This window comes from Schistocerca cancellata, chromosome 2 (assembly GCF_023864275.1).
Source record: "Schistocerca cancellata isolate TAMUIC-IGC-003103 chromosome 2, iqSchCanc2.1, whole genome shotgun sequence".
Classification (NCBI taxonomy): Eukaryota; Metazoa; Arthropoda; class Insecta; order Orthoptera; family Acrididae; genus Schistocerca; species Schistocerca cancellata.
The window spans coordinates 13,483,921-13,510,510 of record NC_064627.1 but is presented as its reverse complement, the minus strand read 5'-3'; the positions used below and the strand labels follow the sequence as shown (position 1 = coordinate 13,510,510).

The 26,590-nt window shown below is 40.9% G+C and overlaps 1 protein-coding gene across 1 annotated transcript in view; it reads left to right on the top strand.

Moving 5' to 3' along the window:
• Positions 1-26,590, top strand: part of LOC126161311 (E3 ubiquitin-protein ligase CHIP) — a 154,366-nt gene that overhangs the window by 76,516 nt on the left and 51,260 nt on the right. The gene's annotated exons all lie outside the window — the stretch shown is intronic.

Here is a 26,590-nt window from a genome sequence, read left to right as displayed (position 1 = left end):
AAAATAAATTATGAGAACTTGAGTGCAAGTTGATGAGTCCCTACCCACTAAATAGAGGCACTGAGCAGTAGACTTAAATGTAAAAAAGGGGAGAGAGAGAATGGAAAATTTTAACTTTTGGATAAGGTTAAGCATTTTCTCCTTGTTTTTCCATGCTTGTCCATTGCTCAGTGCCTCCACTATTTACTGAGTAGTGGTATAGACTTTCTTATGCCTTTTTATCTTCTATCTTGGATTTGTCATTATTGGAACTTACGAGATTAGTTGTTCTGTAGTGCAGCATTGTTTCTGTAGTGCAGCATTGTTTCTTTTTAACACGATGTAAGTTACTTTGAAGTTATAACAATAGAAGAACTTGGTAAGATTCGCGTAGGCTTTACAAGTGTTGTATCTGAACCTCTTTGGATAATAGGACAGGTTCCTAAAAAAATAACACATTTATTTGTGTGTCACAATTTCTTTTCTGATAGTTCCATTTCATGAAGTATGTTATAACTACTTGCAGCCATTGTGGTGATGGAGGAAGGTACCCCCACACACTCAAAAATAAAGCAGAATACAATAAATAAATAACAACTGTTTTGAATGATGTAGCTAATCCATCAAAGATAAATTCTGATTCCCACCAGGTCAGTGCAGTGGTGTTGTATAGGAGCATTCAGTTATCAACAAACCCCAGGTGGAAAGATATAGGAGACCTATTTGCTGAGAGATTCTGTTAGATATATTTTTTTCCTAGAATTTGAGGCATAGCCATGCTACCAGAGTGTTTTTTTTAAGAAGGCTCACAGCATTAGAAATGTGCCCATCACGCACTTCCATGTTGACTTTATTGTACGTCGGATTTCCATAAAGAATAAGTCTTGATTCTTTTTTTTTCCTGTCTTACTGGACACAACCTTTCAGTAAGTATCCTCTTTGTGTGTGTGTGTGTGTGTGTGTGTGTGTGTGTGTGTGTGTGTGTAGGGGGAGAGTGGGGAGGGGCAATTAGTTAACACTAGAACAGCCGGAGCTGTCAGAATGACTGCTACACATTTTGAAAACATTTTTTGACTGCAATTTTTGTCATATTGCTATGGGCTTCAGTGACTTTTGCAAATTACCAATCAGATCCCAGATCACGTAAGAAACAGATTGATCGTCCTTACGGCGGAACAGGCAACCGTAAAAATAGTTTTCCCGTCGGTCAACAGATGTCGCAGGCGACGCTACAATGCTAACTGACCTGTCCATGTCACGGAATTGGCAACGCTGTATCTTCGGTGATGTGAATGACGCCGATTTGTGTTCGGCTAGAGCGCTGCGTGCGAGTTGCATTCATCACACAGCTGACTGTAGACCATGATCGGCTATGGTTTTTCCCGAGTTTTCAATCGAAGGATGTAGATTAGCTCCTGTAATTCTACAAACCAAGTTTATTTCTACTGTAAGAATACTTCTCACAATCATATGCGAAATGAAATAAATGAAAAGTAACACACAAATATTTCTCGTGAGTTACTGTTTAAATGCAGACTATTGCAGTCGCATAGGTTTTACACTCGCCTTCCATGCCGTCTATTTCCTCTTTGTTATACAGCTCTTCTGATACGGATTATGGTGGTAAGAAAGATCTCCACATGTAGGTTAACACTAGAACAGGGTGGATACGACTCGGTACAACCGGGAAATCCGGGAAAAACCCGGGAATTTTTTCATCCGAGAGAAAACCGGGAAAAACCTGGGAATTTTTCGGAATTCCGGGAATTTTTCATTGTTTTAGCTTTGAGTTAAATTTTTGTAATTTTGACTGCAGAATTGATACTCTAGCAAAGAATGTTATTGTATCCTGCTACTGGAGAATGATACTGCAGCAATAAAATATAAACGAGAGGGAAAAAAATAAAACTTTAGTCGCAAAGGAAATGTGCAATTTACAACAACAAACAACTGTGCACGCACAAGCGTCTGCAAATAGCAAAAATATGTCAAAGGACGTAGGGCAAAGACTGTAATTCTTCGTAACAATAAACTGCTTGCCATGAGCATGACGTCACAACTGTTCACATTAGGTTCGTTTGACCAATTGCCAGCGATCTGTTGCGCATGCATATTTTACTCGCGTATAAGCAGTACCTTCTCCCGCTACTTGGAGTTTGGCTGTTAGCTGTATCGGTAGTAGCAGCAAGCAGCCAGATGCAAACGAGAAATTTTTTTCTCGCGCACGCTAGCTGCCAGATTCACGCTTGCACAGAGTTGTCTGAGTTGTAGTGGGGAGGGGGTTAACCTCCACATGACCCGTGTTTACGTAAAGTGAATTCGCTGCTTCTCTTCGTGTACTGCTCCCACGTCAAATGAAAACAATACGGATTTCTGTGGCTGGGAGCTATCAAGTGAATTAAAATACATTCACATAATTACGGAGGGCAAAAATATATTATTAATTTCAGTTTTCTGATTTTATTTTATTTCCAAGTTAGTAGTGGTCAAGCATTAATCGCCTTGCAGAACAGTGAAGTTATTTTTGCTAGTTTGCTAAAGAAATTTGGCTTTATTAATCTTTCCGCCGAGGCGATCATTTTACAGTATTGGCTACTTCCAACTGTTCGCTGAATTTCAAGTGCAATTTCAAGTGCACGTTATCATTTTCTGCCATATATGGCATTATGCCATAATAAAGAACCAAAAATGAGATCGTAGAGTACTGGTACTCCAAGAAAATTTACATACGTAAAACCACACTGAAAAGCTTAATATCAGATGGGACCTACTTCATTGTGAATCTGGAAAAAGCCAATTTGCACATCAAGCCGAATTATGCATTTTAGTATGGTTTACGAAATTCCGATGCTCTTGGAGTATCCTGTGATGCACTGTTTCTTTTATGGTGTAATGTAAGCTCTCTTAGTGCTTTATACACACGAACATACGGGCTTCCTACACCACTGCAGTTGCACACGCACAATTATGCCTGTTTTCTGGTGCTCTCTGGCAACTGGTAAATCGAACCTATTTCTGACAGTCTCCGAATAGTATTGCGAACGGTGGTTAGAAAAGCGTTACTTTCAAAGTAAATTTCTTTTTACGCAAGATGAATTATGTTACGTGTGAGAAAGTGGGGTGGATATCTAAATCACAGAGCGTTCGAAACAGAACAGTTTGAGGACCAGCCACTTACTAGAATTTCGAGCCGAGACATTTATGTCATAATTTTAAATTTACTGGCACATTTGTGTGATGTGTCTTAAAGTATAACACACGCAAAAAAATATCAACATTACATGTGAAAGCTTAGCTTCTGTTGTAGTGTGTTAATCTTAGAGACTAACATTATATGTGAAAGCTTAGCTTTTCTAGTAGATATACGGTGCGGCATACATTAATGTAAACTGTTAACTTTTCCTCATGCGTGTTCGCGCTATGTGACCAGTGATCTTGCTATTGGCTGTCTATAACACGTGTCCTGTGTTCTGAATAGCCGCTGTCATCGGCTGACGAGATCTCGTGGCTTGAGATATGACTCGCTTACAAAAGGACATTGCAGCCTCGGTTTCAACGCTCCGGATACTAACGCGCTGTGTTTGGTGCAATTCAAATTTATACTTTTGTAATATGAAAATATGCAGCGTATATGTTGATGCAAATCAAAGGTCTTTCCAAAATTTCTCTCCCTTTTTTTTAAATTAAAGGTCTCTCCAAAACCTTCTTTGCCCCTTCTTTTCTTTTTTTTTTTTCCGGGAAGTTCTATGCAATTATATAAAACGTTAACCATTCAAAGGATTCATAAGTTTTACAGTTCCGAGGGAAAATCTACGGAAAACCTACTGTCACTTAGCACATAAAAAGTGTATTTTCGCCCGGGAAAAACCATATTTTTTAAACGGGCTATCCGGGAGAAATCCGGGAATAATCCGGGAATTTTTTTTTCTTGTCCCCGTATACACCCTGTAGAAAATTTTCAAAATCTTCTCAACATCTTTGAAATATAATCCGTTAATTTACTGACAAATATTGCACTGAGCAGTGGGTTTTGCATCCTGACATTACTGACATAATTATTTATTTTGCATAGAGTATGTATAGGGATTAGGTGAGTTATAACGACAATATATTTTTCACTTTGAGACTGTAAATAAGTTTAAGAAACAGATTTTGCTTCCTTTCTAGGTATTCCTGTAAGCGTTCTTAAGTATAACCACATTTTGCATTTGATTACTGTTAGTTGTAAACGAATATAATTTCATGTATGCACTTAACGATATCTTCAAAAAAAATAAATATTGTGAAACTTTAAATATCGAGAGTAAAAAAAAAATTCTGTGATGGTAAACATCTTAACTTTGCGGTCAGCACATATACTATTGTCACAAGCAGAACTGTTTTGCTCAGATTTAACACATTACTTCTTTCTAGTTAAAAGTGGTAGAGTGATCAAGGAAAGGCAACGAAACTTATTTGTGCAGCCTAACAGAGAATCTTTATTTGGTACTTAAATACAATATGAATAAACTACATATTTTTTATAATTTTCAGTTTTGAGACAGTTCTACTACACTTGTCTTTGAACATAGTTCTGCAACTGTAATACAATTTGCATTTCACAAGATGATTCAAAATGAAAAGTCTGTGTTCTCCACATTCCTCATCGTCCAACCAATGAAAGTTTTCACGTTTTGATTTGATGTAATTAACAATCCTAAACTTCATATTTCTCTTATAAATAAAGTGTAAAAAACAGGACTCATATGCCTGTAAATATATTTCAATAACGTTGCTAAACTCAACAGTTGGAGCACTGAGTCCCACTGAAGAATGACACAGATTTCCAGTTGCGTATTTTTTTTATGGAGAATAAATAATTCCCTCTTCTCTTGAAGCTCACTGCTACATGTAAGTGCCTCCTTACATCTCAAACAACCATACTTTCCGATGCATATGTGTGCTAAGTAGCCAGCAAAATATGCTACTGAACACTGTTCAGAGGAAAGGTCTTCTGTGAGGAAGACAAATACTCGTCGGCCTCGATGATACTCCCTTCTTCATCCGTAGAGGAACCAGGGGTGTTCGGAATTCCGACATTTCCAGAGCTCTCCCACAGCTGAGATTCATCACCTTCTTTTTGCAACACAGAGTTGTTCAGTAACAGCATCTTGTCAGTGTCATTCTCACAATTTGAAGCATCAGAAGTCTTCATTAGTGAGTTAATAGTGCTTGTTCGGAACAAGCACCTTAGTGTTCTAACTGTTGGATTACGGTTGTAGCCTCCTTTCTGATGGTACACAGAAAATAAATTCTCAAGAGCATCTTGATTCAATCTGCTGGTCAGTAAAAATTTAATGCTGACAGTTTGTTCCTCAAGAAAAAACTGAGCAATAGCATACAGTCTGGATTAAACCTGTAATGCGTGGTGGTGTCATTATTTTACCTGTCTTTTTTTCAATTTTATTTATGGTACTTAAGACATCCTTTGCATTCTGTAGCGTTTCCATTACTACTGGACATTGTTCTGATAATGCACACCTATATGGATTAGAGGAAAATGCTGTCCTGCTTTTCAAAACGTCAAACAAATTGTTCATAAATTCTATAAAAGTAGCTGTGCTCTCTGCTGTAGCACTTTGCAATTCTTCAGTCACTACACAAGTTGCGATAGCTGCAGCAGCAGAGTGGCTGAGGACCTGGACTGCCATTTTTACATTCATTTTCTGGAATGAATCAAGTTGCAAATGACGGTCAGTGAGTTTTACCAACATTCTGCTTTTTTTGTTCTTCTTATCAATGTCATATGTTTTCCTGGCATCTTCGAATGAAACAACAGCACTGTTGAAAATGAAGTCTCCACTAAGCAGATTGTTTCGTATGCTTTTGAATAAATGTGGGACATCATAAATAGAAAACAATTTCTGTCGATTTACAATAAAATAAGGTTTTTCAGGAGTAACATGTTAATGCTTCACAACACTTCGATTACTAGCTCCCTAATCACAAATTACTAATTTTGGCTATAGGTTTGCATTTTGCAATAAAATAATTAGTTCCTGTAAGATTCCCAATAAATCCGCATGTTTTACTCCTGAATTGGACAAAAAATATGAAACGGGCAATTTCCAGTTTCTGTAGATGCCTCTAATCATAAAAACAAGTGCATAATTTGCAGGAAGTGGATTTCTTCCCCTATCACCCAAATCTTCTAGACCTTCTACTAAATCGAGATCTTTTGTATATTCCAGATGACGCATTATCGACATCTCATCAGAAGATACTACACATGCCTTTTCTAAATAAGTTTGTGCCTCAAATTTCTTGCTAAGTTGACTAAAAAGGTTTTTGTTAAACCCTGGTAGAAATTTGTGATGCCAATCCATCATCTAATTGTGGACAGTCCAGGTAATAAGATACCCAATTTTCACAAAAATTTATATGCTGCAGGAGATTTGTAAAACATCAGATAGAGATTTTTCTCGATAGAAGACCACAGACGTTTTTTGCTCTTGCACTGCATTGCAGCCAGTGCCCTGGCATAATCAGATGGGAAGCAGAAACTGCTTAACACATGCTCAATATTATTTGAGCTCCTACAATGCAATAATCTACTCTTAACTTTTGACAAGTGGGAAGTTTTGTTTTTCAGTGATCTGTTCATATTATGTATTTTCTGTTTCAGTTTTTGCTATCTAGGAGTATCCTCATCATCATGACGTAGCATAGAGAGTTTTCTTTTAACTTGTCTCACAGGCATTTCTATGATTTCTTTCAGGTCTGGAAATGGTTCACACTTTTGTGGTGTTGCATTTGTTTCTACCAGAAGGTGACTAGCTGCACCGTATGTTCTCCTTGGAATGTTCACTTTCAGTTGACAAACTATTCTCATCACTAGTTCCCTCACATGCTGCTGAAAAAAGAGTGTCAGATGTAAATTTTACAGGAACTGCTGTGTGTATAAGCTGTTGTTTCGTACTGTTCATGAATGACTTTTCATCAAAATGGACATCACACAGCAGTCTACTGTGCAGTTTTTCTGGGTCCATATCCAGCAGTTTGACGGCCTGTAACAATAACTATCTATGAGAAAAATACATATATGTATATACCGTTAACAGATTTAGTAGCTCAGTCTACATTAGCATGATAGGAACGAATCTTTCATTAAGTATTTGCTAAGAGAGATCTTTGTGTGCAACCTTTTTGGACTTTCAAATATTATGATTAATTCTGGGAATGTGGCCCTATGGTGTTTTAAGCCTGGTCAATACTGAGCGAACTAAAACAGGAAAAACTGCATTTTCATATGTGTAGACGAATTTGAGCAAACAACATTCAGTCGTGTTTGGTTCGTAAACTTTACCCGGTGCCCACAGTCCCTCAGAAGTTCCTGCAAAAGTTAAGAAACACGTGATTTCTAATCTCTTCTGCGTGACATTACTTGCTTCGCAGTTAAAACAAACATTGCCTATAATGTTGTTTCCCCTTTAGTGGTTAGCTTTTCACAGTGAGAAACAATTAAGTAGCGAAAGCATAACATCAATGTTTGCAAGTGTTTGCGTGATGAAATGCTGATTCTGTAGTGTTAATTCCATTCACCACTGCGAGACAATAACATTCAGTCTTTTTCGGTACGCATTCGGTAGTGTTCGTTAGTGTTCAGCTGGCTGTCGGTTTTTGAGCAAAGCATCAAAAGAAGTTTGCCTCGTCTGCCCTTTGGCGTTACCAGCATGAAGAGTACTCGTCTTCTTTCGAACTGCTTTATGTTGCTGCTAGTAAATTTCCTCATCAGGTGTAATGAGGAGCCAGCGAAAGGCGTCAACCGACATATGTGCAAAATTCTGGAATAAATCTAAAGAAGGCTGGAGCTGCAATTCAGTGTAAAGTGCACTGGCACTACTTCCAAGTGTTTCACATCTACGTAACAAATTAAGCCACCAACATATTTATTTTCCTACGCCACTTTGTTTCTTTGTCAAAACCAGCGGGCAAAATAATCTTATCTCAATATCAAAGATTTACTTCGTAGCTGTAACTAGAAGTCTGCGCGGACAGGAAAAATGCTGCCATCCGTATGTGTACTGTATCCACAAGATCATTATCCACATCTGCCAAGTTGGTTATCCACATTCTGAGATATTAACGTTTTGTAAAGCAGTTTAACCCACCACTGCTCTGAAAAGAGACTTGTGCCTGGCCTGAATTTTTGTCTGCCGATGTCTGCACTCGGTTGTGATGCAAATTAAGGCTTGACATATTTCAGTGACAGTCATTTCAAATTTAAATTCTTTTACTTTGCATGTAACTTATTGCAAATGATATAAGAGTGGCACAATACGATGAATTTTGGATTGTTGTTGGAAGGGGGCTGCAAACGCGATAATATACAAATGAAAGCGTGTTTTTCAAGCATATTTTGGCGATGTCAACTTTGAAGAGCCACAGACGGCAAACCTTAATTATGTTAAAAATTTACTTTGTACAGTTTAAACATAACCCTAATAAACATAACCCTAAAATATTCGCAACAGACGTGCGCTTTTATCTGCAACACAGTTATTACTGGGGATATCCACACTCGCGCAGACCTGTTACTATAAGTAGTGTTGTTTTCGAGTGAAAGCTCCATGACCATTATTAGCGCACAGATAAAAACAAATTAAAATAGGCAGCGTCTATAGTTTGCATGCTATGCTCGCTCTTCTATTCCCTTCCTTTCATTCCAGTATTAACGCTTGTTCACACGTATAAATGAATGGCAGTGAACATTGGCGAATTATCCATGACTACTCATTTGCAGTAGTGTAAACAAGGTTTTACACTCGTTCACTTCGTTCGCTCTAATATATACCAGGATTTAGAGGGACCGATGGCCTAGCAGTTAGATGATGGCTATTATTCATTTATTTCACTGTTGCGATTTCAGCTCTAGAGCCATTTTAAAGTACCAAGGGAAAGGTCTTGTAAGGTAATGCTTCTTAAATTGTTTACCAAATGTTACCACACTATGCTTTGGATTTTGTTATCCATATCTTATATTGGTTTCAGTTTTCACATTGCACACAAAAATGCCTCTACACCCAAAATTAAGATAGTGAAGTGAATAAACAGTTTAAAAAAGTCCAAATCGCACTAAAGATTTCATTTAAAAATTATATGATATGATTCTTGTACAGATAGGGCTGCCACGTTATATCAGAATATAAGATCGACAAAATTTAGATAGGATCGAATGCTTAGGGCTCTTTATTAATTCTTACTCGTAACTAATTTATTGATTTACTTGTATTTAAAATCCACTCGCGTAACCTTTCTTTATCTTTGACGGGAAATCTGAACATTTTTAGTTCAGGATTTGTTCGTCTACTCCTTCCACAGTTTATATACTCGCAGGCCCTCGGCATGACGACTAGATCCACTACCACCAGTACTTCACAGACGCCAAATAGTGGAAAGCCACACGCGTTCGGCCGATGTTGTCACATATTTCACAGAACGGAGTGCCATCTAGTGGTTGATTCTACAAGTAAGGGTGTGACGCTGTTGCCGCCTGGTGGCTGTTCCCTGACAAGGGTTGCCTGCTAGACCAAGCAATCAGGCAATCTGTTTCTTACGTGATCTGGGATCAGACTCATCCATACAAAATATAATTGGACAGGATGTTGTTTTAAAACTGCCGCAGCAGTCATTTCGACTACTGTATTAATTATTATAATAAAACATGCTACAACATGTCCTCCTTACTATGGTTGAGATTAAGTCTATTATAATTATTCTCTAAACTGCAGTAATATGATTGACAATGAAACTGTTATTGTTTATTTACATCAGTTGTTTTCCCTTTCGTCTCCATTAGTGTTGTCATTCTTCAGCTTGTCACAGCACAGTAATTGTGGCTCGTAAAGAGCTGTCCCTTACCGGTGCAGAATTGTTCGCTTCTATTGCATGATATTCCAGATTATATGTCTGAGCAGAATGTGACCTAGATGTAGAGGACTTAGGAGAAGAAGCAGCAGATGAAGATTACTGCCAACCAAATGACCATTCTGAAAGCAGTGATTCAGGTGATACTGATTATTGAGGTGAAGTTCAGCCAGGTTGGTTATTGATATTGTTATTTTCATTCAACTAATGCATAAACTTCACTATTTAGATTGCTGTTATTCTGGGCATATGCTTATAATTTGAAGTTTCCTATTGTTCTATTACAGCAGCAGAAAGCGTAACACACAAAACAAGGTACCAGAGGGGACACATAAATATGTGTCTCCCAGGACCTAGTAATGTGTTACTAAGTACAGATGGCTTCGCGTAGCGGACTGTAGCTCTGTTTGGAAAGACCATATCTGACAGATTTGTGTGTCATAACATCTCGAAAGGAAATTCAGGACCTACTCCATATTCAAAGTGGCAGTTTCTGATGATGATGTAGTGAGTGCATGGCATCTTTTTATTGATGAGTCAATAGTGAAACACACAAAACACTTTACAGAAATGAAGAAAAAACATGTTCTAAAAATGAATTGTGGAGTGTAAGTTTGGAAAAAATTGAGGCCTTCATTGCTGTATTGAAAGCTTGTGATGTTTTTGAGCTACCATTCTACAGTAAAATAATCAGGAGTAAATGTTTCCAAGAAGCTCTTAAGATTTTTGCATTTTGACATTTTAAACATAAGACCAGAATGCATGAATACAGATAAATTTGCATTAGCTTCAAAAGCTTGGAACAAATTCATTAAAAAACTGTCATTTTATAGATATTCCAGATGAAAATCTGAGTGCTGATGAGCAGCTTTTCCCAAGCAAAACAAGGTGGCCATTCTTACAGTATATGCCCAATGAATGAGATAAATTTGACATAATATTTTATCTTCATGTGGACGTTGACTCAAAGTTTCTGTGTTGTGGGCTCCCGTATCTAAGAAAAGACGATCTCGGACCAAGTGACGAGACTCTTCCTAAAATTGTATTAATGAAGTTCGTGAGCCATTTCAAAAGAAGAGGCAAAACATGACCACAGACAACTAAAATAAGCGAAATATGGCAAGAAGTTGAAACATAATGGAACCGCTTTTTGGAACAACTACGCAATCAAGGAGAGGCATTCCTAATGCTTGAAAGGGAATGAAAGCTCATCTTTATGACACAGCTCTCTTGAAACATTTCAATGGCGCTCTCACAATGTATCAAGGTTTGTGGGGAGGGGAGGAAAGAAATGAACATCCTTGTTCTCCTTGTCCCGGAAGTTGAACATCAAGCTAGTCCCAAAAGAATTCTGGAAGCTGTAGACTTCTCCGACAATACAAAACATGGTGGATGAAGTGGGAAGAAAATGTACTGCTTGAGCCGGTACACATAAATGGCCAGTTCATGTACTGAATAATATTCTTGCGTTGGCAGCTATCAATTCATGGCTCATTTTCAAGAAAGTAGCAGGGAAGAGGATCACTTAATTACATCCTGAAGCTAGCCGAGGAGTTTTGGCAAGATACTTGGGTTCGAAACCTAAGCCAGTGGAAACAGAACCAGAATTTGGAGAGCGTGTGGAAGGGAATAAAATGAGGAGGCAATATAAATGAAGAAATGGGGGGATAAGACAAGCTATATCTTCAAAAAGTGAAATTATACGTTTGTAGTTCTTTCTCAAAGGACATAACTAAGGACATGCTATGTAGTTCCCGCAACTAAAGATAAATCATTCACATCAGCATGTGCAAATACGCTGAAGAAAAAATAAGACAGTGTTTTACAAATATGTGGTGGTACGTGTATTTGGCAAGCCTCTTTCATGACTTTAATTGTACTAAATAAAGCACTGCAGTATTTTATGATAATGAGTATGTAATAACTATGTCGCTTTCTGTACTACAAGAATTTGAAATAAAATCTGTGCTTATTTTTCAGATAAAAGAATTCCCAAAAAAAAGGAACACATTCATTTTTATAATAAATGGGGAAAATATTTAATTTGCATTAAAATTATATAAATTTTCCTCATTTTAGTGTTACATCCCATAGTTAATGTTTTCTGAACTTCGTAATACATATTTGAAATGATTATAATGAGAGCGAAAATAAGAATTCCAATATAGCGGCGAAAATGACCACATCAGTGGTTTTAGGTCTGGCAGTTGTAGTGTTAAATTAAACACAATTAACATAAGCTAGGTGGCACAGAGATAAGGCACTGATCTCGAAGTTCGGAAGGGTTGTGATTCAAATCACTGTCCATCCATCCAGACTCTGGTATTCCATCATTATCCTTAATTGCTTAAGGCAAATGGTTAATTTGAAAAAGACACAACTGATTTTCTCTCCCAATCCAAGCATGTGCTCCCATATGCCTAATGATCTTGACAGTATTAGCACGTCAAACAGTAATCCTCCTTCCTTTCTCCCATGCCATTTTGAACTTACGTTACTTTCAGGTGTTAATATTTTTGTTGTGGACTGACAAGACAGCCAGTCCACAGTGACGGGTAACCGAAAGGCACGCGTTTAATTCACGCAGGCTTGCTTAAGTCTGAAACAGGATACGTAATGAATGCTATAAAGAAAAGTACGTAGATGCTGGAATACTTAACTTTAATCCATCATTTGTATACAGCATTCTTGATGATACAAGTGAGACTCTCTCCAGAAATGGTTAATGGCGCCTTGCTAGGTCGTAGCCATTGACTTAGCTGAAGGCTATTCTAACTATCTCTCGGCAAATGAGAGAAAGGCTTCGTCAGTGTAGTCGCTAGCACAGTCGTCCGTACAACTGCGGTCGAGTCCTAGTACGTCTCTCTAGACCTGCCGTGTGGTGGCGCTCGGTCTGCAATTACTGACAGTGGCGACACGCGGGTCTGACATGTACTAATGGACCGCGGCCGATTTAAAGCTACCACCTAGCAAGTGTGGTGTCTGGCGGTGACACCACATTCCTCCCCCGCAAATCGGCGAACGGTCGTGTTATAAGGCTTCCGCCCGCCGTGGGGAGGGCCCCATGTTGACGTATGCGATGAGGTGGGTAGCCTAACAAAAGGCGAGGCTGTGCCACCCGCACCCGGCCATTCGGTCCGAGGGGAGCTAGGAAACGCCTGAAAACCTAGTCCAGGGTGCACGTCGACATGCGGTGTATGCGTCCGTAGATAGTCAGGAGGGGCCGAAGGGTCGACCTCCATCGAGTCGGAGCACCCGACTGGCGAAGACGACAGCTGGTCCAGAGCGGGTAAGAGTTCCATGGTGGAGGACATCTAGCCACGGGAAGCGATCGGCGGCGTGTGACCCAGTGAGGCGCTTGGCGGCTGCAGCGAAGCGTCCACTGCGGGCGGCGCCGGCGGAAGAACAGGAGGCGGCGGCGCATCGCCATGGGGCAAAATGGAAGGCATCGTCGGTAACACCGGGGAATGAGGCGAGCCAGTAGATGGGTCCCCAGGGCGCTGACCGGACGGCACCGTCGCTGAAAGCAGACGGGGAGCGGCAGAACCTGTGCGACGACAGAGGCGCAGCCGATTGAGATGCCGACGCACCTCACCAGAGGCCCACAAAACCAAATACATCACGCGGCCGAGGCAGCGAAGAATGCGCCCTGCGAGCCAACACCGTGAACCGCAATAGTTGCGATAGAATACAACGTCGCCTGGAGCAAAAGCAGGAGTCTGCCGCTGAACAGGAACCTGATGCGGCGGATACAGCAAAGACATCAAGGTTTGATGAGGACGACCATGGAGCAACTCAGCCGGCGAGCGACCATCCTGGGGCTGAGAGCGATACGAGGACAAAAAGAGCAACAACGTGTCCTCCCGAGAATGCGACTCTTTCAACTTCAACATCTGTGACTTGAAAGTCCGGACCAAACGTTCAGCGGCACCGTTGGACTGAGGCGAAAATGGCGCAGATGTCAGATGTTGAATACCATTGGCCTTGCAGAATGACTGAAATTCTGCAGACATGAATTGTGGGCCATTGTCGGAAACAATAGTCTGTGGAAGACCTTCAATGCAAAAGATAGCAGACAACACTTGGATGGTGGCAGATGACGTCGTGGAAGACATCCGGACAACAAATGCAAAATTACTGAATGTATCGACAACAACCAACCATCGAGCATTCCAGAAGGGACCAGCAAAATCGATGTGCAAGCGTTGCCAAGGGGAAGTGACTTTTGGCCATGCAAAGAATTTCTGCGGATTGTTGTTCGGCACACACCATGCAAGAAGAGCACATATTCGTAATCGCAGCATTGATTCCGAACCAAGTACAGTGCCGACGAGCAAGTTGTTTCGTTTGCACTATACCCCAATGTCCTTGGTGGAGAAGCTTTAAGACAGAGGACTGTAACGAACGTGGGACCATGACCCTAGACTGATCATTATCAGAACGCAACAGCAAAACACCACGTCGAACAAAAAGTCTCTCCTTGTGAGCAAATATCGGCGAACCAACAGATCCTCGATCCGTGACTTGGACAAGGGCCATTGCGTAGCAACAAAATGCAAAACGGTAGCAAGGACAGGGTCAGCCGCTGTGGCTGTAGCTACACGACGAAAATCAATCGGAAACGATTCGACCACGTCATCAGTTTCCGCATCAATGAACATGCAAGCAAGTTCGGAAGAATCGAATGCTCTATCCTCAGCAACAGGCAAACGGGACAACGCATCGGCGTTTCCGTGCTTAGCAGTGGACCGATACAAGATATCGTAGCGGTACTGCGAGAGGAAAATAGACCAGCGAATGAATTTCTGCGCGGTACGCGGAGGTACAGGCTTGTTCGGATGAAAAAGCGATGTCAAAGGTTTGTGGTCTGTGATGATGGTAAAGTGATGACCATACAAGAAATCATGAAACTTTGTAACACCAAACACGAGAGCCAAAGCTTCTTTCTCTATCTGGGAATAATTTCTTTGCGCAGACGACAGCAATTTGGACGCAAAGGCAATAGGGCGATCAAACGAACCATCTTTGTGCGCAAGCACAGCACTGATCCCGAAATCCGATGCATCTACCATCAACAAAAGGGGTTTCTGGGGATCGAATGGCGTAAGGCAAGTATTTGAAAGCAACGCCGATTTCAACTGGCGAAAGGCGCGTTCGCATTCTGATGTCCAGATAGTTTGCTGCCGTAGGGACCGACGCACAAACAGCTTGCAGATATTGCTGAAACAATGCAGGGGCAGATGCACACCCGAATGGCAGTCTTGTGAACCGATACAAACCAAGATGCGTGTTAACCACCAATATGCGCTGGGATTCTTCGTCCACCGGTATTTGCAAGTACGCATCTGCTAGGTCCAACTTTGAAAAATATTGTCCCGGGCACAGTTTGTCAAAAAGGTCTTCCGGGCGGGGTAAAGGAAAAGTAGCAGTCACTAGTTGTGGATTCACTGTTGCCTTGAAGTCCACGCAAAGTTGCAATTTTCCGGAAGGTTTGTGCAAAATGACTAAGGGTGAAGCCCAGAGACAAGCCTGCACACGTTCAATTACACCTTGTGATTCGAAATCTTTTAATGTTCTTGCGACCTCATCACGCAATGCGTGGGGAACATTGCGCGCTCTGAAAAATTCCGGTTGTGCGTTGACTTTTAGTTCCAAATGTGCTTCATAGTTCTTAGCGCAACCAAGGCCCGGTGCAAAAATGTCTGCAAATTCTTCACATAGACGAGAAACACTGACGGAAGGCACAGTCTGGTTCACTGATAGGACCTGATTTACGATAGACAAGTTAAACAACTGAAATAAATCTAAACCAAACAAGTTCACTGTAGAAGAAGAACGAAGAACGTAAAATGACACAAGTTTTGTTTGTCCCTTGTATGTTGCAAGAAGGCTGCACTGTCCTAACACAGGGATATTCTGTCCTGAATAACTATTTAACTGAACATTTGCGGCACGCAACGGAGGTGCGCCCAGTTGTTTGTACGTGGCGTGATTGAGTAGTGAAACTGCAGCTCCGGTATCGAGCTGGAATGGTATCACGTTGCCATTAATTTTCAAGTCTACAAAAAGTTTATTGTCCTGCGGACGACAAGAGCGACTGTCTCGTGCAACGTGAACTGTTTCTGGGACAGAAACACTGGCGACTTGACGGGATTGCCGTCGACGTCGACGCACACTTTTTGTGGGACGAACACAGTCACTGTTAGAGAGAGTAGCACTGGACGGTGTGGAATTAACTACATGAATGTCCATGGGCGAAGGTTCACGAGCCTGAGTGTCCTTGGTTCGATTCCAGCGCGAAGCAAAGGGCCTGGAATGGTTGTGAGCGTCCGATCTAAGTTTTTTCTGGCAAACACTTTGAACATGTCCTTTTTTATTACAGAAAAAGCAAATAGCTTGGCGTGACAGGCAGTTCTCACGCGAATGTCTAGTTGCACACCGCGGGCATGATTTCACTGCATTTGCTTGCTTTCGCGGGACACGTGGCTGCGCGGATGTGCGCGAAGGCTGTTTACAGTTCCGTGCAGCTCGCCCGGCGGGCCGGTTAATGTGATACACGGCTGGCGAAGTTTCAAATGATTCCCGAGCAAAGTCAAGTGTGTCTTGCCTATCCAATATGTCTATCACTTGTTGAAGGGAGGTATTGACTAGTTTCAAAATCTGTTCCTGTATACGAATATCAGAAACGTTCTGTGCAATTGCATCACGCACCATAGTATCTGAATAAGGGAGTCCACATTCACACTCAAAAGCACAATCCCTTGTAAGGCCTTGCAATGTTGCAACCCACTCCCCATTAGTCTGACCGGCCGTACATTTTGTACGAAAGAACGTATACCTTTTTGCAACGACATTGACTGTTTCCTTGAAATAGGCATCTAAAGCAGACAAAATTTCTTCGTAGGACAGAGTTGCTACGTCGCGTCGGGGAAACAATTTCACTATCACACAGTAGGTGGACACACCTACACACGAAAGCAAAAACGGCTGCCGCTCATTACCTTGAATTCTGTAGGCGGCGAGATGGAATCCAAATTGGCATGACCACTCCGTCCATGTTTCCAGGGCGGAATCAAAATTACGGAACGGTAAGACAGCCAGTCCACAGTGACGGGTAACCGAAAGGCACGCGTTTAATTCACGCAGGCTTGCTTAAGTCTGAAACAGGATACGTAATGAATGCTATAAAGAAAAGTACGTAGATGTTGGAATACTTAACTTTAATCCATCATTTGTATACAGCATTCTTGATGATACAAGTGAGACTCTCTCCAGAAATGGTTAATGGCGCCTTGCTAGGTCGTAGCCATTGACTTAGCTGAAGGCTATTCTAACTATCTCTCGGCAAATGAGAGAAAGGCTTCGTCAGTGTAGTCGCTAGCACAGTCGTCCGTACAACTGCGGACGAGTCCTAGTACGTCTCTCTAGACCTGCCGTGTGGTGGCGCTCGGTCTGCAATTACTGACAGTGGCGACACGCGGGTCTGACATGTACTAATGGACCGCGGCCGATTTAAAGCTACCACCTAGCAAGTGTGGTGTCTGGCGGTGACACCACAATTTTCATGTGAAAACGTTAATAATCTTACAATAATGAAAGTTACAAACAAACCTCTGGGTAGCCAGTTACTCAGATGTAGCTGATTGATGCACAGCGCATACATGCATGTAACAGGATTGTGGTTCCACTACCATTTGAGCTACCACATTCTTTCTAGTGTGAGACTGCGCTTTCATACACATGACCAGACACCCTAATGGACCTGACTGGCAGTACTTTGGACAGGTGATGTAGTTTCATGCTGCTGATAGCAACTAACTATGCTGGACCCTGTTACAGGACGGACTATTTGCGGCATCATACATCATCTTCAGTCAGTGTCCAGTAGGTGACTGCTTGGCGCTTTAAACAATTCTTTATGAGTCAATACATCAAACTTAATTTTCGAACGCTGCTTGTTTATTGTTACTGGTCACATTGATGGTACAGTTGCAGATAATGAGACTCATAATTGTCACAAAATAGATCAGTAATGCATGAAGACTTCAGGGAACCCAATTTAAATAAACACATCAAAAGTCAGAGCAATTTGATATTTGGGGAATAAGCGTGTGGTAGCAGATGTAGGAATCCTGTTGGAGATGATTTGCATTCTCTCTCTCTCTCCCCGACCTTTTGTATCGTGTGAAGTATGTCTCTGCAATATGCAGATTATTATGATCAATACCTGGACAGTATAGTTTTGGGGTGGTTGTGTTATGGATGAAGAGGAAAGAGGGGATGAAACCAGATGGTGGTACACAGTTCACTCCTCTCGAATAGCATAATAGCACCAAAGGCTTGTTGTCTAGCAAAGTACTCAAAGTCACTTGGTCTGAGATCGTCTTTTCTTAGATACGGGAGCCCACTACACAGAAACTTTGAGTCAACGTCCACATGAAGATAAAATATTATGTCAAATTTATCTCATTCATTGGGCATATACTGTAAGAATGGCCACATTGTTTTGCTTGGGAAAAGCTGAAGAAACAACTTTGTGGCATGTCCAGGTATGACAATCCTGTCACAGCTTTCTCTGTTAAAGAGAAAGGTTCATAAACTTAATGAATGGAAACAACACAAAACTAATTCAGGTTCTGTGAGTGTCTTTCTTATTCTATGATGATGTCAGGATTTTGTGACCCCCAGATTCGTACTTTACCCAATACACAAAATGTCATTTTGTCCAAAAAGATGAGTCGCCCGCAGAAAGAGTCCTTTGTCATATTCTGGAGAAGTTCAAGGAAATTGAAGTTCCTGGCCTGCTTATCTTGTGAACTTCTGAAGGCTCCATGTGAACACATCCTGGATACACTTGACACTTTCCTCAGATGTGGGTGGCTGTCCAGTGCTCTTCCCTTCGCATATGCAACCAACTTCCAAGAATTTTGTGTGCCATCGTAAACCTGCTTGTGCAGAGGCAGCTTCTTGCTGAATTGACACGGGAATGCCTATTGCACTTGAATTATGGATGACTTCTTGCAAATCCCAACACACACAATGATTTCTGTAGTGATGTAAGTACCATGTTGCTGCCAACATATTATGGCGCAGCTGCGTCAAAACTTTGAAACTTTGTCTCTCCAGTGATGTGCAATGTGTTTCTGGCATTTGTAATTCACCTGTAATAAACAACTGAAATCGGCACTTCCTTTTTGAATCGTCTGGTATTGGTATGAGTTTCAGAGAACAACAGATGTTCTTTATAAGGAAGGATATGAAAGAAGAAAAAAAGAAGCGTTATGTCGACGTAGTGTTTTGCTGCGACGTTTTCAAATAAATGCCTCACAAAAGTTCTTGCCGTGTCATATTTGTATTCAATCTCGCGGTTTTGATGACTTTTATCTGTTGCCATTGTCACGAGATTTCAATAGGCTATTATGTATTTTATTTAGGTGGCCAAGTTATGTCCTGGAAATGTCCCAAAGTTGCAGAACTACCACGTGCTGCCAGAAATTATGCCAATTGTCTGATGGATGGAAGAACATTGATAGTGATGCAGGTTTTGGTAGACGGTGGATGACAGCATATTTCTCCGTTACCTTCCAGCATCAAGTGTGTTTTCATGCACCAGTAAGATCTTTCTGGTTAAAGTTGTTTTTACACAGTAGGTAGATGCATGGAATAACACATCTGTTTCATCAAACATTGTCATATGTCTGTCCATAAGGCTGTGTTTGGCAACAACAGATTTGTCAAATATACTACTACTACTCCCTACATATCTCTGCTATAGAGATTGTGAGGACAAGACTAGATTAATTACAGCATGCACAAACAGAATCTTTTAAACAGTCATTCCTCTCGCATTCTATCATCTACATCTAGATCTACATTTACATCAACATGGATACTTTGCAAGCCACTATATGGTGCGTGACGGACGGTATGCTGTACCACTTCTAATTATTTCCTTTAGTGTTTCACTCACAAATAGAGTGAGTGGAAAATGACTGTCGATATGCCTCCATATGATCCCTAATTTCCCGTATCTTATCTTTCTGGTCCTTATGTGCAATTTATGTTGGTGGCAGTAGAATTGTTTGACCTTCAGCTTCAAATGTCAGCTGTCTAAAATTCTCTTAATAGTGTTGCTTGGAAAGGACATCGCCTTCCCTCCAGTGTTTCCCTTTTGAGTTCCCGAAGCATCATGTTGTTCAAACCTACCGGTAATAAATATAGCAGTCCGCCTCTGAATTGCTTTGATGTCTTCCTTCAATCTGAGAGTGTACAGATCCCAAACACTTGAGCAATACCCAATAGGTCGCACCAGTGCCCTATATATGGTCTCCTCTACAGGTGAACCACTCTTTCCTGAAATTCTCCCAGTACACCGAAATTGACCATTTGCCTTCCCTACCGCAGTTTTCACATGCTCATTCCACCTAATATCACTTTGCAACATTATGCCCAGATATTTAAATGACTTCATTGTATCAAGCAAGACACTAGTAATACTGTATCCGAACATTACATGTTTGTTCTTCATACTCGACTGCATTAACTTCCATTTTTCCTCATTTAGAGCTGGCTGCCCTTCATTACACCAACTGGAAATATTGTCTCTTGTATGTTTCTACAGTCACTCAACTTTGACACCTTACCATACACCACAGTGTCATTGGCAAACAACCGCTGATTGCTGCCCACTGTGTCCGCCAAATCATAGTGAACAACGGAATCGGAAGAAGCCTTAATAACTGATGCAGTGGGAAGTACCCTCTGCCCTACAATTACTATTGTTGCCAGAGTAGGGATGTAGGTGTAAATGTAGAACTGTTGTGAACTGAAATTGTTTGTATCAACTGACTGATGATGTGCAAATCACGTGTTTTAAATTTGAGGAATACCAAGACCAAGACAGCCTAGCAGAGATGCTGAATCACAGATAGACGCAACAAAAGGACTATCAGACAAGTAGCTTTTGACTTGTGGGTGGTGGGGTTAGGAGGCGGCTGGGGCAGGGAGGGGGGGGAGAGTGGTAAGGTGCTACTTGGGGAGCATACAGGGATGAGGTGACAGTCAGAAGGTTAGATAGATGGGGTGGAGGCAGTGGAAAAGGAGAGAGAGAAATAAAAATTAAAAAAAAAAACTGTGTAGTTCTGGAGTGGGAACCTGGTGGGTTATGGTAACATAGGATATATTGCAGGGAGAGTTCCCACCTGTGCAATTCATGAAAGCTAGTGTTGGTAGGAAGGATCCAGATGGCACAGACTGTGAAGCAGTCATTAAAATGAATAGTGTTGTATTGGGTAGTGTGCTCAGCGACTGGGTGGTCCAGGTTTTCTTCGTCACAGTTTGTTGGTGGCCATTTGTGTGGACAGACAGCTTGTCAGTTCATATATGAACCAACAGACAAGGGCTCGGGAGCTGGGGTTGTGTAGGGATAGACGAAGGTATCGTGTAGGTTCAGTGAGCAGCGGAATACCACAGTGGGAGGAGTGAGAAGGATGGTGGGTAGGACATCGCTCATTTCAGGCCATGATGAGAGGTAGTCGATACCTTGGTGGAGAATGTGATTTAGTTGTTTCAATTCTGGGAGACACTGAGTCAAATGGTGGAAAGTGGTGGGTGAGTGGAGAGCTCTCCCGTGCATTATCTCCAGCTATCCACTTCCTCGCATACTCCCACCGTCTGGCCGCAGAGGAGCATTTCCCTTGCGATTCGGCGCATCTCACCACTGTAGCAACTGAATCACATTCTCCACCAGGACCTCTTGTTGTGCGTTTAACTGAGCATTGAACACTTGTAAGAAAAACTGTGTGTGTTGCTCTTTAATTGGAGGTATTATTTACAATTGTAACAATATAAGGGAAAGGATAGATAAAGATGACATTTTGAGCTGCAGACAGGCTCAGTGAAAAGACTTTCACACATTTAGCTTTCAGCCAAAGCATGCTTCGGAAAAGGAAATGTACACACATTCAGTCTCGCCAGCAAGTGCACCTCGTGCATGCGAGGCTGCCATCTTTGCAGCTCAGACAGGAATGCAACTGTCACGTGAATGAAATGAGGGGCATCATATCTGAGATCCATCCCACACCTCCTACTGACTCCCGCAACATCCTACTACAGCTTTATGCCACTCCTCCTCCCCAGCCCTTTGCCGCGGGGATTAATTCCTTGCGCATGTAGGATTTGCCCTTACTATATATTCTCCTTTCCTGAAAATATCACAGCCTCAACCTACGGTAACCTACTGTTCCTACATTCTGCACCCAACAGTTTCCACCCTCCTGTCCTGTCACTTGCTCCCTATTCTCACTCTCATTGTGTGCTGCCCTCTGCCAATGCACCTACCAGTCTTTCCCATTCGTCTCCTTTTCCACTCCCCTCCCCTCTGCCTCACACCTCTGTCGCACAGCCTCGCGACGCTGCACCTAGTGGGAGTCTCTTCGTGCCTCCGTGCGTGCTCCGTCAGGCAGTGTTCTTCTGTCCCCACCCGTGCCCTGCTATCCCTTCCACGCCTCTTCCAGATTGCTGCTTTTGTTCACATGACAGTTGCATTCCAGTCCAAACTGATGGAGATGGCAGATGGGTGTGTGTGAGGTGTGCTCAAATGTGTAAATGAATGTGTGTGTTTCCATATCTGAAGAAGGCTTTGGCTGAAAGCTAAATGAGTCTTTTTGTTGTGCCTGTCTGCAACTCATCATCATATTTATGGTTAGTAGCAATCAATCCTTTTCCTTGTATGGTTGATATTCCAACCTATGGTTTCTATTGTTTGATTTATAATTGGAATTTGAATGTAATAAGTACTACAAAGCCTTAAAATGTGTATATTCATTTTGAAGTATCCTGCATCAAGCTTCTAATAATAGATAAGCAGCAGCTGCACAGTAAGACTGGGGAAACAACAGCTCTTTCCAGATTAGCAGGTTTCTTACTAATTATTTAGATTGAATGAGTGTGAAAAACATTATATAATGTAGTGATCATTTTAAGTTTCTGTGATGTCTGTCTCTCATGTTAACGTATGCCTTGTCTCATTGCACATCGTGGAAGTTTCTTCTCCTTAATGGGACCTATGAATGGATGAATTTTTTTGTTGTATTAAGTATTTTGAATTTGTTTTTCACTGATAAATAATTAGTGGTTTGCATGTTTCCATGGTAGTTTCTAAATAAGCAGTTGGCTGCCCTTACAAAACCCAACAGATCCACTGACATACCAGCCAAGACAACCTCAGCCTGCTTGAGAGTATATCCAATTGTTTATATTGTTCCATGTATTACATCAGCTATTTCCTAGATGTATTGTATTTTAAAACAATCACTATCTGGTATGTAAACCACTAACTTCAGCTACAGTCAATATATCCCAACAATAATACCGTCGCAACCAGGATCCATTTATCATTATTTACATATACCATTTGCAGTTCTATTAAGGCATGAGCCTGTTACAAAAAGGGAACAAGTGTATGCTAGAGCCTGTTACAAAAAAGGGAACATGTGTATGCTTAACCACACACACACACACACACATACACACCACCTGAGTACCCAATACATGTAGACTGTGGGTGCCCCACCTCAAATTTCAGTACTGCATTGCAAATGTGAGTGGATTAATCACAGTGTATTTGTTTTAGGAAGACTGGAGAAGTTATTACATTTGTAAGGTTAAAAAAAGTGAAAGGCACAGATAATATTTTTGCAGTTTTAGCTGATGTATGTACTGTATCTGTGTAGGATGTTCAACCATCACAATGATTAGAGATTTATACCTATCATATGTTTTGGCTTTAGATAGCGATTCGTTATTATGCCCACTTGAATTTGTTATAATTTAACAAGAACTTCATCACTTATTTGATGAAGGATATTCGTAAGTAGATATTCTGTGAAAAGATAAATTTATGGATATTGTCTAGCAATTTAAGCTGTTGAGTATGACCCCAGCTAATAAACGATATACATCAATGTCTTCCTCAGCAAATTGAAGCTCTTGGATGTGTGGCTTAGTGAGTTCATCAATATGATGCAATGTTTCAATGAGTGTCAATCCTATTGTCTTCTGGTGAAGTGTTGAAATGTTGTTTCTCAAAACTGGCAAGCTGAGTTAGTCTCCACTTTCCATGCCAAAATGACAGTTAGTGTGTGCAGTGTATTGTGTCCACAAACAGGTCCCAAGGAGACCTTAGGTGGTAGCTACCACCTCTGATGTTTGTGGACATTATTAGTTGTAATTTCAATGGATTTCTGTTTTACACTTTTCCCAAAATTCAGTGCCCTTGCACAACACTCTTGCCCACTTAAAATCAACCACGTGTCTGCCTTCCAAACTATGCTCAGTGACCATCACTATTTGTTTCTGCCCCAGGCAGATGTACCTGACATGCTCTGTGAAGCACTGTGGAATGCAGTGCTGTGTGTGCCTGATTCACTGCAGTTCCAACAAATTGAATTCTTTTCCATGATTTCCCTAAACCACTTCAAGCAAATGCTGGGATAGTTCCTTTGAAAGGGTATGGCTGATTTCTTTCCCCATCCCTCCTTCCCTTTTCTAAGCTTGTCCTCTATTTCTAATGCACTCATTGTCAATGGGACGTTAAACACTAAATTGAATTATGTTGCTGCCAGGCATATGCTGCCCCACTGGATCCTCGGCCAAGCCAGTTACGTCGTGAATATTCTGTGGTGGTTGAAGTAGTGTTTTATCGTCATATCCTTGCAATTTTTGCTGTGTGGAAGAATTGCAAGTCACTTGCCCTTTTCCTGTGTTATTTTGGAGCTTCACATTGTATGCATTGCCTTTATAAAATGTGTATCAGAGCCCAGTACACAAAGTTCTCAAAACAGGGCTGTGTTGGATGGTTGCAGCTAGATGCATGCAAATACAGGCAAGTGAGTGTCAATTTCTTTTACAAAGAGTAGCCTAATAAGCCATTTTGCTACTTGAACACCCAGATGTCTAGAATTGGGAGACAGCCATTATTGTCCACCTCCACGGTGTATTTTCTTGTGGATGGTATTGATATTTCCAAGAAATTTGTAGAGAGCTTCCCTGTCATGTTGTCACACAATAAGTGTCATCCACATATCCATAGAAGTGATGGAGTTTGAGGTGTGCAGACTCCGTAGCAATTTCCTCATAATATTCCTTATATGAGGCGTGGTAAAAAAGTACTGGAATTTTTTTTAATTTTGCGTGCTTTATACATATGATTTTCAAACCTTTTTTTTTTTTTTTTTTTTAATCCTGTTACGCATATTCCTGATGTATGTTTGCATTTTCAGTGGTTTTGAATGTTTAGTTTCTTGATAACAGTAGGAAGGGTTATATGTGTTTTTGACTGCTCGGCAAATTTTTACGTTCAACAAAGATGGCTTAAAGAATTTGCATTACATTTTGCTTGAAAAATGGAATAAAGTGCAGCACCACATTTTTATTATTGACTGTGGATTTTGGCAAATGTACTAAGAGTAAGACAGCAGTTTACATATGGTAGAAACATTTCAAAGGGGGTCTAGAAGACGTTGAAGACGACGTCTGCCCTGCATGCCCTAACACATCATTTGGACTGGAAATAAGAAATGCCCAAACTGTACAGTGTCAGAATTTTGGTGGAAACCATTGTATGTGCCAAGGCGAATAACATGGAAAAAGTTGGCAGTACCACAAAGGTTTTCTTTTAGTTCACAAAACATCCAATATATGTTGGAGAATGGGTGTTCCATCGGCAGCCGCGTGGTGAACACTTAATGTGTCATTCACCTAAAGGCAGTGATTGCTGTAACCTCTCTGGTGTGAACTCCTACCATTGTTGTACTTTGAATATTCCGTATTTGTTTTGGTACTGTTTATTGCTATAAGAGAAAGGAAAAGAAAGGTTGCTGACTTGAAAAGAAACTCGGAGCTAAGAATTCTTGGAAGTCCATATTCAAGAACAAAAGGACAGCTGTTGCTCTTGACCAGCCACCAACATTTGATATAAGTTCAAACCATAGGTATTACAATGTGTTTTACATAATAAAATACCTATAAGGAATATACCTATTTTAGTTTTATTAATAGTATTCTCATTGCTGTTATATAAGTTCGTTTTCAGATGCTGTGTGTAAATGTAGAGCTATTCCTGCTAATCATTACCGTATAAACACAGAGAACATCCATTTCTGCATTTTTGCCCACTCTGTGAAGAACAGCAAGTTATGTAGTAAAATGTTCCCAGATATTTTTAGAATTTCTTCCTGACAGCTACAGACTCTTCAAGAGAAACTTAAACAGGGGGAAACAATTTACAAGGACTGTAGAGGACACACTGAAAGTTCTCAAGCTCAAAAAAGTTCAAGGATGGGGGTGTGAATCAAATTAAAGCACACATCAACAGTGTTCCCAGAGAAGAAAGTCACAATGGCAGAAGGAAAGTCAAGTGAAGAACATTTCAGCCCGGACTTGAATATAAGCTACATGTGTGCTTCTTTTAAAGAAATACATGTGACTGACTACAAATTTTATTCTACAGCCTTCAAGGAATTCTTCAGGAATATATCTTTTGGCAAGCCAAAAAATGACACATGTGAACCATGTGATAAGCTGAGTTTGCAGGCTAAAATTTCCCTTGATGAATCTGTTGAGTCAGCAATGCAGACTTGTGAAAATGACAGGAAATCTCAGGAATTGATGAAAATTGACTGTACAAATTCACAGATGACATTGA